The following is a 13307-nucleotide window of genomic DNA, read 5'->3' on the forward strand; positions in this document are numbered from 1 at the left end:
CGACTCACGCTCGGTACTCACAGCTTTACTTCTGCCAGTACCTCATCTCCTACCTTCCAAACTTTACAGAAGCTCTCCTGCGAATCTTGCAGAACTAGCACTCCTGAAAGAAAGGATATTGCGGAGACATGGCTTAGCCACAGCCTGGGGGATGTTTCCAGAATGCGATTTTCACTCTGCAGTGGAGTGTGCACTGATATGAAACTTCCTGGCAGATTAAAACTGTGTGCCCGACCGAGACTCGAACTCGGGACCTTTGCGTTTCGCGGGCAAGTGCTCTACCAACTGAGCTACTGAAGCACGATCCACGCCTGGTACTCACAGCTTTACTTCTGCCAGTACCTCGTCTCCTACCTTCCAAACTTTACAGAAACTCTCCTGCGAACCTTGCAGAACTAGCACTCTTGAAAGGAAGGATATTGCGGAGACATGGCTTAGCCACAGCCTGGGGGATGTTTCCAGAATGAGATTTTCACTCTGCAGCGGAGTGTGCGCTGATATGAAACTTCCTGGCAGATTAAAACTGTGTGCCCACTGCAGAGTGAAAATCTCATTCTGGAAACATCCCCCAGGCTGTGGCTAAGCCATGTCTCCGCGATATCCTTTCTTTCAGGAGTGCTAGTTCTGCAAGGGTCGCAGGAGAGCTTCTGTAAAGTTTGGAAGGTAGGAGACGAGGTACTGGCAGTACCGGGCGTGAGTCGTGCTTCGGTAGCTCAGTTGGTAGAGCACTTGCCCGCGAAACGCAAAGGTCCCGAGTTCGAGTCTCGGTCGGGCACACAGTTTTAATCTGCCAGGAAGTTTCATATCAGTGCACACTCTGCTGCAGAGTGAAAATCTCATTCTGGAATTATACATTCTGTTTTGTTGCCCTTCATGACAAATCATCCTAGTCTTACATTTCAGCTAGATAATGCCCTCCTGCACACAGCGAGAGTTTCTGCTGCTTGTCTTCATGCTTGCTAAATCCTACCATGACCAGCAATGTCACTGAATTTCTCCCCAATTGAGAACATTTAGAGTACTATGGACAGGGCTTTCCAACCACCTCAAGATTTTGACAATGTAATGAGTTAATTGGATGGAATATTCATCAGAAGGATTGCCAACAACTCTGTCAGTTATTACGAACCAAATAACTGCTTACATAATGGCCAGAGGTGAACCAACACATTATTAACTTGCTCAATATGTGAAGCTGTTTCTGTTGAATAAATCATCCATTTTTTCTGAAATTGTAATCATTTGTTTGTCTTAACATGTGCATAACATCTACTGATGTGCATCCCATTAGATAATTCCTTCATGACACCTCACTTTTTTTTGTCTTAGAGTGTATAAATGAACAGGTACACATAGGTGTGTGTTTTGGTAAAGTTGAGTAGAAAAATCATTTCAAGAATTGGAACTATCATTATTACTTATGAAGGTTTATTATGGAATGCATTCTGTCATGGTTGTTCTAGTTATTTGCATGAGGTATTACTTAGGGGCTTCATATGATGACAAGGACTGTAGAATGGTGTTTGATGTCATCGTAAGTACAGCAAAGGTGCTACTGTGCCATGCACAGCTCTAAGGAATATCAATGTCTTGAACATAATTTATAGCAATAATGTCAACCATTTTGTTTGATTGATTGAATGCTATAATCTGAACTAGGTGTCAGTTTAACAAAAAGACACATGCTAATTGTGAATTGTGTTTTATTCATCTCACTACATACATTTGCAATCCATTTGGTTTGTGTACAGGAGACACGTCAAAAATGTATGAAACAGTGACAATGATTTTTACATTAATAAATAATAGCACTATAATAAATAGTAACACCATAAGGATATTTCATGGAATGTGTAACAAATTGTATCCAGCTCAAATTTCCAGTTTGTCCTGCATTAATTCATCCACTGAGTAATAACACTTCATTGTCAGTACTCTTGTACTCAGTAATCTCTTGTCGAATGTATAGTGAATGTGTAATAAAGTATGGTTGTAACTCCATGATGTCATAATATCTATTTAATAGCCATTGGTGTTGAATCAAGACTTAAGAAGATTGTCAGGAGTTTGACAACTTCTACAGGACACATGTGTAGTTTACTGGTAACACACATATCATATGAACTCTTACAGCTTCCATACCTGGAGCACTAATTATGGGCACTATGGCACAGCAAAACACTGACTTTCTGTGCCCTTTGCGTATGGCTCCACCAGATCACCAACTTCTCCCACTGCTCAACCTCCTCTCTACCAATGACCTCCACCTGCAAGCAACCTGCAGGCTTTTATCAGTCGATGTGCAGAGATCACAGGGATGACTGCCACTCAGATGTGAGTTACCCCTCCAGTATTCCAGACGGTGTTGACCTATGCTCACCTTCCACTATTCAATGCCTGTGATCCCTGGTTGTGGTTTTGAGACCCACCACAGTCCACCAGTTTTTGTGCACTGAATGACACCCTGATATCATGATTAGAGAAGCAGCACATGTGGGCACTGTTTTCATTCAAAGAATGTGCTGACATGCACCCTGCACAGGTTCTCCAAAACCTCTGTGCTCTCACCAAGCTCAGCATAGTGCCTGAACAGCTATTATTCCCAAACTGCCTCATGCACCAGCCTGCTGCAATCTGCATGGCCCTGGGCAAGCCCTATCACATGAACATTGATGTGGTGGCCATTTTAGCAGACAGAATCTTCAACATGCTCAAACCCTCATTGACCTCCACAACCCTCCAGAGCCTCCGTGCACACCCATATTCACTGAAAGTCACCTAGCACTGTGATAGTCATTCGCTGGGCTGTCCAAACATGCAACAAACTCCAGCACTTCTGTCCCCCGCACCACCTGACCACTGCGCAGAGATGGCTTAGTTAATGATGCACATGATCAGTGAGATGGCAAAATTCACTGTTTCCCTGGCCACGCCCGACCCCTGGCATTTACCTAGATTTTTTGGGTGTGTGTGTCTTTACTAGTACTGTGAACATTTTGGCAGCAATACCCCAAATTGTCAAGCACTGTGCTCATGGGCCCCAAACATCAGCAGCAACTGGCTGTAGGCACCCCTGGTAACTCTGCAATCTCACAGTACCTATTTGCACATGATCATTGTGACCTTTCCTTCCCCATAGCATACCTAGTTGATACTGGTATGCATGTTACATTCATCACACCTACACAGCTGATGGAAACCTGCCTGGTGTGGCCACCCCTCCCCTACTCTCACGCCCGACCCCTGGCAATTACCTAGAATTTTTGGGTGTGGGTGTCTTTACTGGTACTGTGAATATTTTGGCAGCAATACCCCAAACTGCCAAGCACTGTGCTCATGTGCCCCAAACATCATCAGTAACTGGCTGTAGGCACCCCTGGTAGCTCTGCGAACTCACAGTACCTATTTGTACAAGATCATTGTGACCTTTCCTTTCACATAGCATACCTAGTTGATACTCGATCTGACCTACCCATTTTTTCCAGCAAGTTTTTACCCTATTATGGCCACCACCCATCTTCCCCCTACTCCTCACTGCATCTAATGGCTCAGTCACCACCAATTACTTCTCCCATACCTGTTCCATTGGCCTAGGAATCAGTTGAGATTTCTCACAGTCTTCCACTAACATGGACCCTGCAATCATTTCATTTCCCACAATGGCCTGCTTCTCAATCTGGCAAATCACTGCATGATAAATGGCACATCCCACCATTACATCCCCACGAATCCTGCATAGCCACTCAGTCCACCACAATATAGGTATCTTATTTTGGCCATTTTGCTGACCTCCATGAAGAATTCCCTCTTGTTCTGTATAACTCTGTACTCAGTGGTAAGGGAGAGGTGGACTACAGAGTGGTGTGGCAGCTGTCATCGTAGGAAAGAGGGACTGGAGCAGAAATGATTAGTGAGCAAGTTAACACAGAAAAACTAAGATTTACTTAAAGTGCAGAGCAACTGGAGATGAGTCTCACTGGGTGTGCTCCATTGAGTTTGGCACATTTGGCACAACCACTATCAGCATCTCACAGAAACTTGCAAATCTGATTCTATTGATGCCTATTAGGTGGTATCGATACATGATATCACATTCCTTCCCCACAACTAACCTCAACCTTGTTGTGCAGCGTAGATGAGTGAACGATGATTGTGGAGGGGGGAGGGGGGGGGGGGGCTGGATGCAGGTGGCAATGAGGAGATAGTAGCCAAAACTGAGGCCAATGCTGAGCTTCCCCATGCCCCAGCATATGCCCTGAGCCTATCCAGAAACACCGGCTGAAAAACTGGGAAGAGGGTGCGCACCCACATCCAGAGGCAGAGCAGCAGACAGAGTCAGAATATCTTGATGACTGCAGAGGGACCTGATGCAGCACATGGGACAGTTGCCAGGAAGAGGGGCCCATCCCCAGAAGTGGCTGTCAAGACAGCAATGACCAGGAAAGGGCATCGACTTCCATCAGATCTGGGACTGGCACTGATCAGCTCACAAGACCTAGTGGCACTGAGAACTGTTGCATCCAGGCAGGCTCAGAATTCAAAAGCACAAAGCCCTTGAAAGGATCACGCAGTTCACAACGACAAATGTGATCCTGGTTGTGTTGCAGCAATCTCTTGCTCCCTGCTGTAGAAATAAACATCCAATACATCATACAACTGTGCCTCGCTCTCACCATCTCCATCTGCCATACAGTCTGTAAAAGACTAAATCATTAGTGTAAAACTTTGCTTGTCTGGAAGGAGTGGGCACCACCCACTGTGATGGGTGCAGCAACAGAAGCAAGGCATGGTGGCACCCACCCATGTAACAACTCCTCCAGTAATAATCCATCACCTGGCTGGTAGCAGTAGGAAGACAAGAAGAGCAACAAAGTTTGTCCATCTGTTGCTTAAATGTTCATTCAAAGCATTCAGATTCACCATTGGATTGTGAGTGGAATGGTGCACTCATGATATGCTTGATGCAGGGAGCAGTGCAAACCTTTGCAAACTTGATGGCAACAAATTGAGACCTGTTGACAGTCACTGTCACTTCACACAATCCCTTGAGGCAAAAGATCAATGACAAGGCCTGGATTGTGGAATGAGCCACAGTAGAGTGCATAGGAACCGTGAAGGGGTATTTACTGAAACTGTCAACAGTGATGAGCCAACGCGTGTTCCAGTAAGTACCCATGAAATTCAAGTGCAAATGTTGCCAAGGTGCTTGAGGTTTAGGTCATTCAAAGAACTGCTGAAGTGGGGCTGACTGATGTTCGGTACAGGCTTGGTAACGGAAATCAACTGTTCAGTTTCCACATCCAGACTGTGCAAAGAACAATGATGCTGCGCCATCTGCTTCACATGAATGATGCCCCATTGACTGGTGTTAGTAAAAGAAGCATGTCAGGCTGGAGATTCTGGGGAACCATAACATGTGACTGGTCATTATTAGCCCAGAACAAAATGACATATTGTAGAGTTGCAAGGGCATGCTGACAGTCAAAATATCAGCAAACCACAGAGCTACAAAAGTCTCTGGCTGAAGACAGCCAACCAGTGCAGGCATAGTGCAACATAATTTTTAAATCAAGATCCACTGCTGTGGATAAACCCATTGGCTTATACAGCTGGCTCACAGTTGTTCACAGGTCTAAAGTCTGTTACTACATTTGCTGGATGTGAGACAGGTGAAGCAGCTGTAGTGCCTTCTTAGTGTTTCTTCTTTTCTGTCGATAGATGGCATGGCATGTTATATAACACTGGAAAACTGAGAAATAGAGTTGTTTAGTGGTGTATATAATACATTCTATTTCTTTTGATATTTTTTGAGTTATAAGCAATCATTTTCAGGATTTTTCACAAACTGTGTAGTAGTAAGCAGCAATGCTGTGCCTTAAAAAGTTTCTATAAGGAAGTGGGAAGTCTGTTGAATAAAAGTGACATTGACGTTTCTGTAAGTGATGTTTTTGAAAGTGATGTTTCTGATAGTTAAGACAAAGGAGACCACAGGGTAAATTATACTAATAATGACAGAGAGGCAAATGAAACAGATAGTGACAGTGATGTGACAGGTGTGATTTTTCTAAAAAACAGAAGGTAGATAAAAGGAAATGGGGAATAAATCAGGATAGACCTTCCAGAATTTCATTTTCTGGTTCTGGTGGCATCAGTCCTAGTGTTCAAAGACAAGTCCCTCAACAACTAATCCTCTTAGATGTGCACAGAAAAATCATTAATCTGTCATTCTGGGAGGATGTAGCAGTATAAACAAATACATATGCAACATATTGTTATAAAAAAAAAGTCCTGCTTCAAAATCAAACAGTGATTCGTTTCCTGCTACACTTGATGAAATTCAAGCATATTTTGCTTTATGTATGCTTAAGGCACAGTTGAAGAAGCCAACACTTCAGTGATACTGGTCCCTAAAAAATTGAGCTCATAGTCCTTCCTTTTCTGCCATTGTGCCATATAGAAGATTCTTACATATTTCTAGTTTCCTTCATTTTGCATACAATGGAAATGCTGACCCTGCAAATCACCTAAACATCTGAACAAGTTGCAACCTTTTACTAACCATTTCAAACAAAATTCCCAAACTGTTTATTATCCTGAAGAAGATACTGAAGTTGATGAAAGCCTCATGAAATTCAGAGTAGACTCTGCAACATCCAGTTCAATCCCCAAAAAAGGGGCACATTTCAAAATAAAGTTCTTCAAAATTTGTGAGTCAAATAGTGGCTACTGTTGAGAATTTGATATTTATACAGGCATGAAACCTGAGGCAAGCAATAAAGAAATCCTGATTAGCGATGCTGTTATGGAACTCATGCAACCATATTTGGGATTGTGAATTGCGTTCATCATCTACAATTTCTTTTATTGAATAGTAACATTTCTCCCACAGACTCTGCTTTAGCCTCATTTTTAAAAATTCTGACTTCATATTAAATATGTTTTGCCAATTGACTTGTTATATATTGTCATCTCCATGTACTGTGGAATCTGTGCATATAGTTTCAACAGGTGTGTGGGTAGCATATTTTTTAATTTTTTTTATTTCTTGTGTTATATGTATGGTTAAAATGATTCTCCTCAAATAATTTTTGTCTGCTGTGTAGGAAGATTATAATTTCATAAATGTATATGGCAGGAATAGTTGGGATTTGCAGTTTCCAAAATAATGGGTGACAACACATGTATCAGACAATTTTCTTTTGCAGTTTTGGTATTCGAGATACACTACTTTAACTTCTCCAGAAAATTATCTAATGACAGATTCAAAATAACTATGATAGCAATTTTTCAAGTACTCAGTGGAATTTGGTAGTATTTGCATTGCAAATGCAAAACTGCTTAGTTTATTTGATAGGAACTCAATATGTCTATTCCAATTTAAGTTACTTTCCACCTTTAATGTTAGGAATTTGACTGTGTCTACTTCTTTCATAGGTTGATTGTAATGTTGTATTTTAAGTTCTACGCATTTCAAATGTTTGGTTTTGAAATGTACCATATGAGTTTTTGCAATATCCAGTTTTCTACCCATTTAACTGGAACCAGTTTTATGAGGTATCCAGTGTGCTTATGATGGAGCTTGGAATTTTTTGTGCATTGTCATCTTCAATTAAAACAGTAATATCATCTTCAAACAGAACTGATGGGGAATTTATATTTATGGGTAAGTCATTTACGTAAAATAGAACAGGATTGGCCACAAATGGAGCTTTGAGGCACACCTTGTGATACTATACTCCATTTAGAAGAATAGTTCACTGCATCTGAGGTGATAGCTACCCTTTGTTTTCTGTTGTGTAAGTATGATGTTAGCCAATTTTGAGCATTACCTTTAATCCCGTACTTGTCTAATTTGTAGGTAAGTAAGTCATGGTTCACAGAGTCAAATGCTTTTGTGAGATCACAGATGATACCTGCTAGTTTATTTCTCTGATTTGCCTATCTTTTCAATAAAGTTATTCACTGCATCCAGAGTGTTTTTTCCTGGTTGGAATCCAAATTTGTTACTTATAATAATATCATTTTTTACAATAAAGTTTTTGATCTGGTTTGCAGCTAATTTCTCTAACACTTTTGACAGGACTAAAATTAAACAATGGAAAATCCAGGGCGGAATGTAACAACATTATGAAAAGGAAAGTTGCCACTCACCATATAGTGGAGATGCTGGGTCACTGCGGGCACAATGCAAAGACTGTCACAAATAAAGCTTTCGGCCATTAAAGCCTTCATCAACAATAGACAACAAACACACACACACACACACACACACACACACACACACACACACACACACACACACACATTCCCTTTGTCATCTATTGTTGACGAAGACCTTAATGGCCAAAAGATTTATTTGTGACAGTCTTTTTGTTGTGCCTATCTGAAACTCAGCATCTTCGACTATATGGTGAGTGGCAGCTTTCCTTTTCATAATATTGTTACTTTTGACAGGACTGGAAGAATAGAAATAAGCCTATATTTTCCCATGTCTTCCCTTGGCCCTTTTTTGACCAGGAAAGTGTCCCTGTTCAAAAGACTGGCTGAATATTTTAGATAGGGGATGTTGCTATTACACCAAACACTGTTTTAATCATGTAAGTGGGTATCCGATACCACCTAGCAAAGTTTTTAATAATAATATAAAATTTTCCAGTTCCTTTATTGTGACTTTTTTAAAAATCTTTGAGATACTCAGCTTGTTCGTAGATTCCAAAGGGATTTACTTTACTCTGAGATCCTGCTACACCAACATCTGACTTTGCTACATTTATGAAGAATTCTTTTAAACACTCTGATATTTGAGCCAGGCTTACAATAAAGCTATCATCTACTTCAATACTAGATATTTCATTACTACTATCTCTAACACCTCACTCTGATTTGACAACAGACCACACTGTTTTTGTTTTACTTTTATGTTGTACAATGAACTTATTCTTTGCCATTTGTTTGGCTGACTTCGCAACTTTTTTACATATAGCTTTATAATGACAAACATACTCAGTAAAACATCTGTTTTTATTATATTTCAGTTCATTGTGGAGTTTACTCTTCCTACACTAGAAATTTTTATACCCTGTATTATCTATTTTAACTTTATTAGTCATTTTGTTGCATGTTGTTCTGAGTGGAAAAGTTTCATTAAATATTCCAAGATAGCTATTTAAAAATTGTTAAAGTTACTATTACTCGAAATACAGCTGTTGTAAGCCCATTCCACCTCTTTTAACTTATTTAGAAATGCAATTGGATTTTTTTTTCATTGAAGTTTCTTTTCATATGGCTTTTATTACATGAAACTTCTTTCTTAAGTTTTGGTAGTTCAATGAATAATGCAGAGTGGTCAGAGGTTCCTAAACCCATGCAGAATTTATAAACATCATCAAATACATAATTTGTTAGAATATTATCAATACAGGTAGCTGACTGTGCATTTACTCTATTGGGTTGCATGAAGTTTATTTTGAAGCCAAAGTTTTTTTATTAAGTCAGTGAATTTGGACACATCATTGCTTTCAACTATAATATTAATATTGAAGTCACCAGTTATCACATATTTATCCTTTTTTCTTGACTGAGTTTCTCAAGCAGGCAATGAAATTTCACTAGAAAAGCTTCAATTGTAGCTTTCTTTTGTACTCTATAAATAGAACCTATTATGACATAAGTCCTTCAACTTGATACAGCAGCTTTCAAATATACACTCTTATTCAAATGATTAACATCATTTCCTGTTCCATGTTTCATATCAAAATGAGTAACTATGCAAGAGCCTCCATGTGATTTCTCTTGTCTAAAAAACCTGTTGGCTATTTTGAAATTTCAATTTTATTAAGAATTTTAGTGTTGTCATATGTAAGCCAATGTTCTTTGAGGCAAATAACTTTGACATTTCTATGTTCAGATAGAATAATTTGTAATTCATTCACTTTATGACTTTTGTTTGAAAAATCAGCACTTAGACCATTTATGAAAGTGCATTATGTAGGGACATTCTTTTCTGTTCATGGTCTCAAGCATGCTATGGGGATAGTTAGATCCTCAACACAAAGTATCCCACACCTGTTCCCAAAATCTACACTAAAAAATAGAGAGACTCTTGTGTTATTTTTGTGCAAGCTCAGGGTTCTGAAGTTGGATAAAAAAGAAATAAATAGCCTGTCCACTATCCATACAGATGTCAGTATGACAGCAACAGGAAAAGCTGACAGGAGAACCAAAACTGCAATCGAGAAGCCCCAAGCAGTTATATAACACAACACTCCAATGAGCGCAGTTGACAAATGTGACCAGCAGTTGTCATCTTTCCCTTTCATGAAAAGATGTGCCAAAGGATAGAATTTTTTTTTACCTGATAGACATTGGGGTTTTGAATGTTTATGTCCCACTAGACAAAGTGACAGAAAAAAATTTTGTTTCAATCAGTTTAGATGGTTCAAATGGCTCTGAGCACTATGCGACTTAACTTCTGAGGTCATTAGTTGCCTAGAACTTAGAACTAATTAAACCTAACTAACCTAAGGACATCACACACATCCATGCCCAAGGCAGGATTCGAACCTGTGAACGTAGCGGTCACTCGGCTCCAGACTGTAGCGCCTAGAACCGCACGGCCACTCCGGCCGGCAATCAGTTTAGAATTCAGCTGGCTAAGGAATAGAGCAAGCAGTAGATTGGGCATGTTTTGTTAGGTGTATCCCCCCCCCCCCCCCCCCCTCCCGCACACACAAAATAAAATCCCATCAAGAAAACGTCCTCTAGAAATTGTGTAGTGTGCAAAGCAAGCAAGAAGAAAAGTGACACACAAATTATATTTTTATGAAAAAATATTTATTTATTCATCAATATTCATGTTATCCCCTTCAAAGTAATCACCTTCAGATACAGTACACTTGTGCCAACACTTCTTCCAATCCTCAAAGCACTTCTCATAAGCACTTTCTGGAACAGCCTTGAGTGCTTTCAGTGATGCAGTTTTTATTTCCTCAATCATTGGATATCTTTGTCCTTTTATAGGGTCTCTTCAGTTTTGGAAACAGGAAAAAGTTGCAGGGGGCCAAATCTGGGGAATATGGTGGCTGGGGCATGTTTGTTGTGTTGTTTTGGCCAAAAAATCTCTCTCAAGCAACAATGAGTGAGCAGGTGCATTGTTGTGATGTAAAAGCTATGAATTGTTTTTCCACAATTCTGGACTTTTTTGCATATTCTTCTCACAAATGGCCCATAACATCAAGGTAATACTCCTTCTTTACCATACGACCTTGAGGCAAAAATTTATGATGTGCTATGCCACAGTAATTGAAAACAACAGTAAGCAAAACTTAAACATTTGATTGAACCTGGCATGCTTTTTACGGTCTTGGCTCTATGGGATGGTTCCATTGGGATGATTGGGCTTTGGTTTCAATGTCATAACTATAAATGCATGTTTTGTCACCAGTTACGACTGTTTTAAACAAATCAGGATCATCAGTGATGTCATTCAAGAGCTCCTGAGCGATGCTCATGTGACAGTCCTTCTGATCAAAATTTAGTTTTGGAACAAACTTCACTGACACATGTCTCATGCCCAAAACATTTAAAAATATTGCATGACATGAGCCGACCGATATGTCAACATCCTCAGCAACTTCTCTTATGGTAATTTGACGATTTTCAAAAACAATTTTCTTCACAACTTCAACGTTATCATCTGCTGTTGATGTGCTGGGGCATCCAGAGTGAGGTTCATCATTGGCATGTTCTCAACCATCCTGGAAGAGCTCTGTTAATGTTTCAAGTGTTTTAGAGCACTTCATTCCATTATTCACATAAAATTTGAAGCAAATTTTTGCTCAATTTTTTATAATAATCGAAAATCGCCAAGCACACTAAAACACATCTAACTTTTCTATCTGTCAAAAAGATATGAAGTATGCTGTACACTTGAAACTGTGAACATATGTTCAGGACATATGTACCAACTTAACAAAAAAAAAAAAAAAAAAAAAAAAAAAAGATCAATAACTGAATAAACGTTGCCCGCGCCGTTTGAAAAGTCACCTACTTTTTGAACAGCCCTTGTCTAACACCAACAAAAGATTCTAAAACAGAATTATCTTCACTCCTCATCACTTAAATAAACAGTAAGGTAAGAATTATAAGGAATTACTACCAAATAATTTATAATTTTGATAAGAGTGTGTAAGACAAAATATGTTGATTTTCATAAATTTAAACAGTAAATACAGGGAAAAATATTAGTAAGTCAATGGGTTAAGTTGAATGCTATGCAAAGCATCTGTGTCTTGTGCATTAGTGTAGCAACAAGAAGCAGAGGACTTGAATGATGAATCTGGGTCAACAGGTAGGCAAATAAGAGCTCCTGCATCAGTATGATTATAGGTGGGCCGATACACGTCATATTGATAATTTGACAAAAGAAGAGCCCACTGTTTCAACTTCTGCACTGTGCAAGTCAGGACTGACTAAGAAGCACTAATTGAAGATTGTAGAGATTTATGGTTAGCCACCACATGAAATTTTCTGCCAAAAAGGAACTGGTGAATCTTAATGACATCACTGACAATGATGAGAGCCTCCTTTCCAATTTGTGAATAATTACAATGAGCTTTGCTCAATAACTTTGAAGCAGAGGCAGTTGGCCTGTCAACAGAATCAAATTTATGTAACAAAACTGCACCAATGCTGTAAGAGGAAGCACCCACACGTAAGTACAAAGGTTTTGGTGGATCAAAATGAACAATGCATTGATCACTAAGCAAATCATTGTCCAATTTCCATAAATCAAACTGGCATTCTTGTAACCACACAAAAGAAACATTTTTCATGCACAAATGATGCAAGGGAGCTGCAATTTGAAAAGCATTAGGGATAACCTGGATGTAATATGTGAGCTTCACCAACAAAGGCTACAATTTCCACACATTACCTGGGGACAGAAGGTCACAGATAGAGAGCAAATGTGATTGCAAGGGGTGAACACCCTGACTGTTAATGACACGTCCTAAGTGCTCAAGTTCAGTCAGAAAAACACACACTTGTCTCTGTTATTTTTAACACCAGCTGCAGACAACACTTGGAACAGAGTGTGAAGGTTGCTTATGTGTTCTTCTGGAGTGTGTCCTGAAATGACAATTTCAGCTAAAAAGAATTTTTGCAGTGAGCTACTCCAGAAAGCATTGAAATATGGCAGGTGTGGAAGCACTGCAAAATGGCAATCTCAAAAATTGGAAATGACCTAGATGAGTGTTAATGACAAAGTTCCATCGATCCAGAGGGATTTGTGAGTGCCACACAAATCA

At 39.6% G+C, this 13307-nt stretch overlaps 1 protein-coding gene across 1 annotated transcript in view; it reads left to right on the forward strand.

The window, feature by feature from the left end:
* LOC126100255 (dynein axonemal intermediate chain 7-like) overlaps positions 1-13307 on the forward strand; it is an 844976-nt gene that overhangs the window by 768608 nt on the left and 63061 nt on the right. The gene's annotated exons all lie outside the window — the stretch shown is intronic.

The sequence above is a fragment of the Schistocerca cancellata genome, chromosome 9 (genome assembly GCF_023864275.1).
Source record: "Schistocerca cancellata isolate TAMUIC-IGC-003103 chromosome 9, iqSchCanc2.1, whole genome shotgun sequence".
Lineage (NCBI taxonomy): Eukaryota > Metazoa > Arthropoda > Insecta > Orthoptera > Acrididae > Schistocerca > Schistocerca cancellata.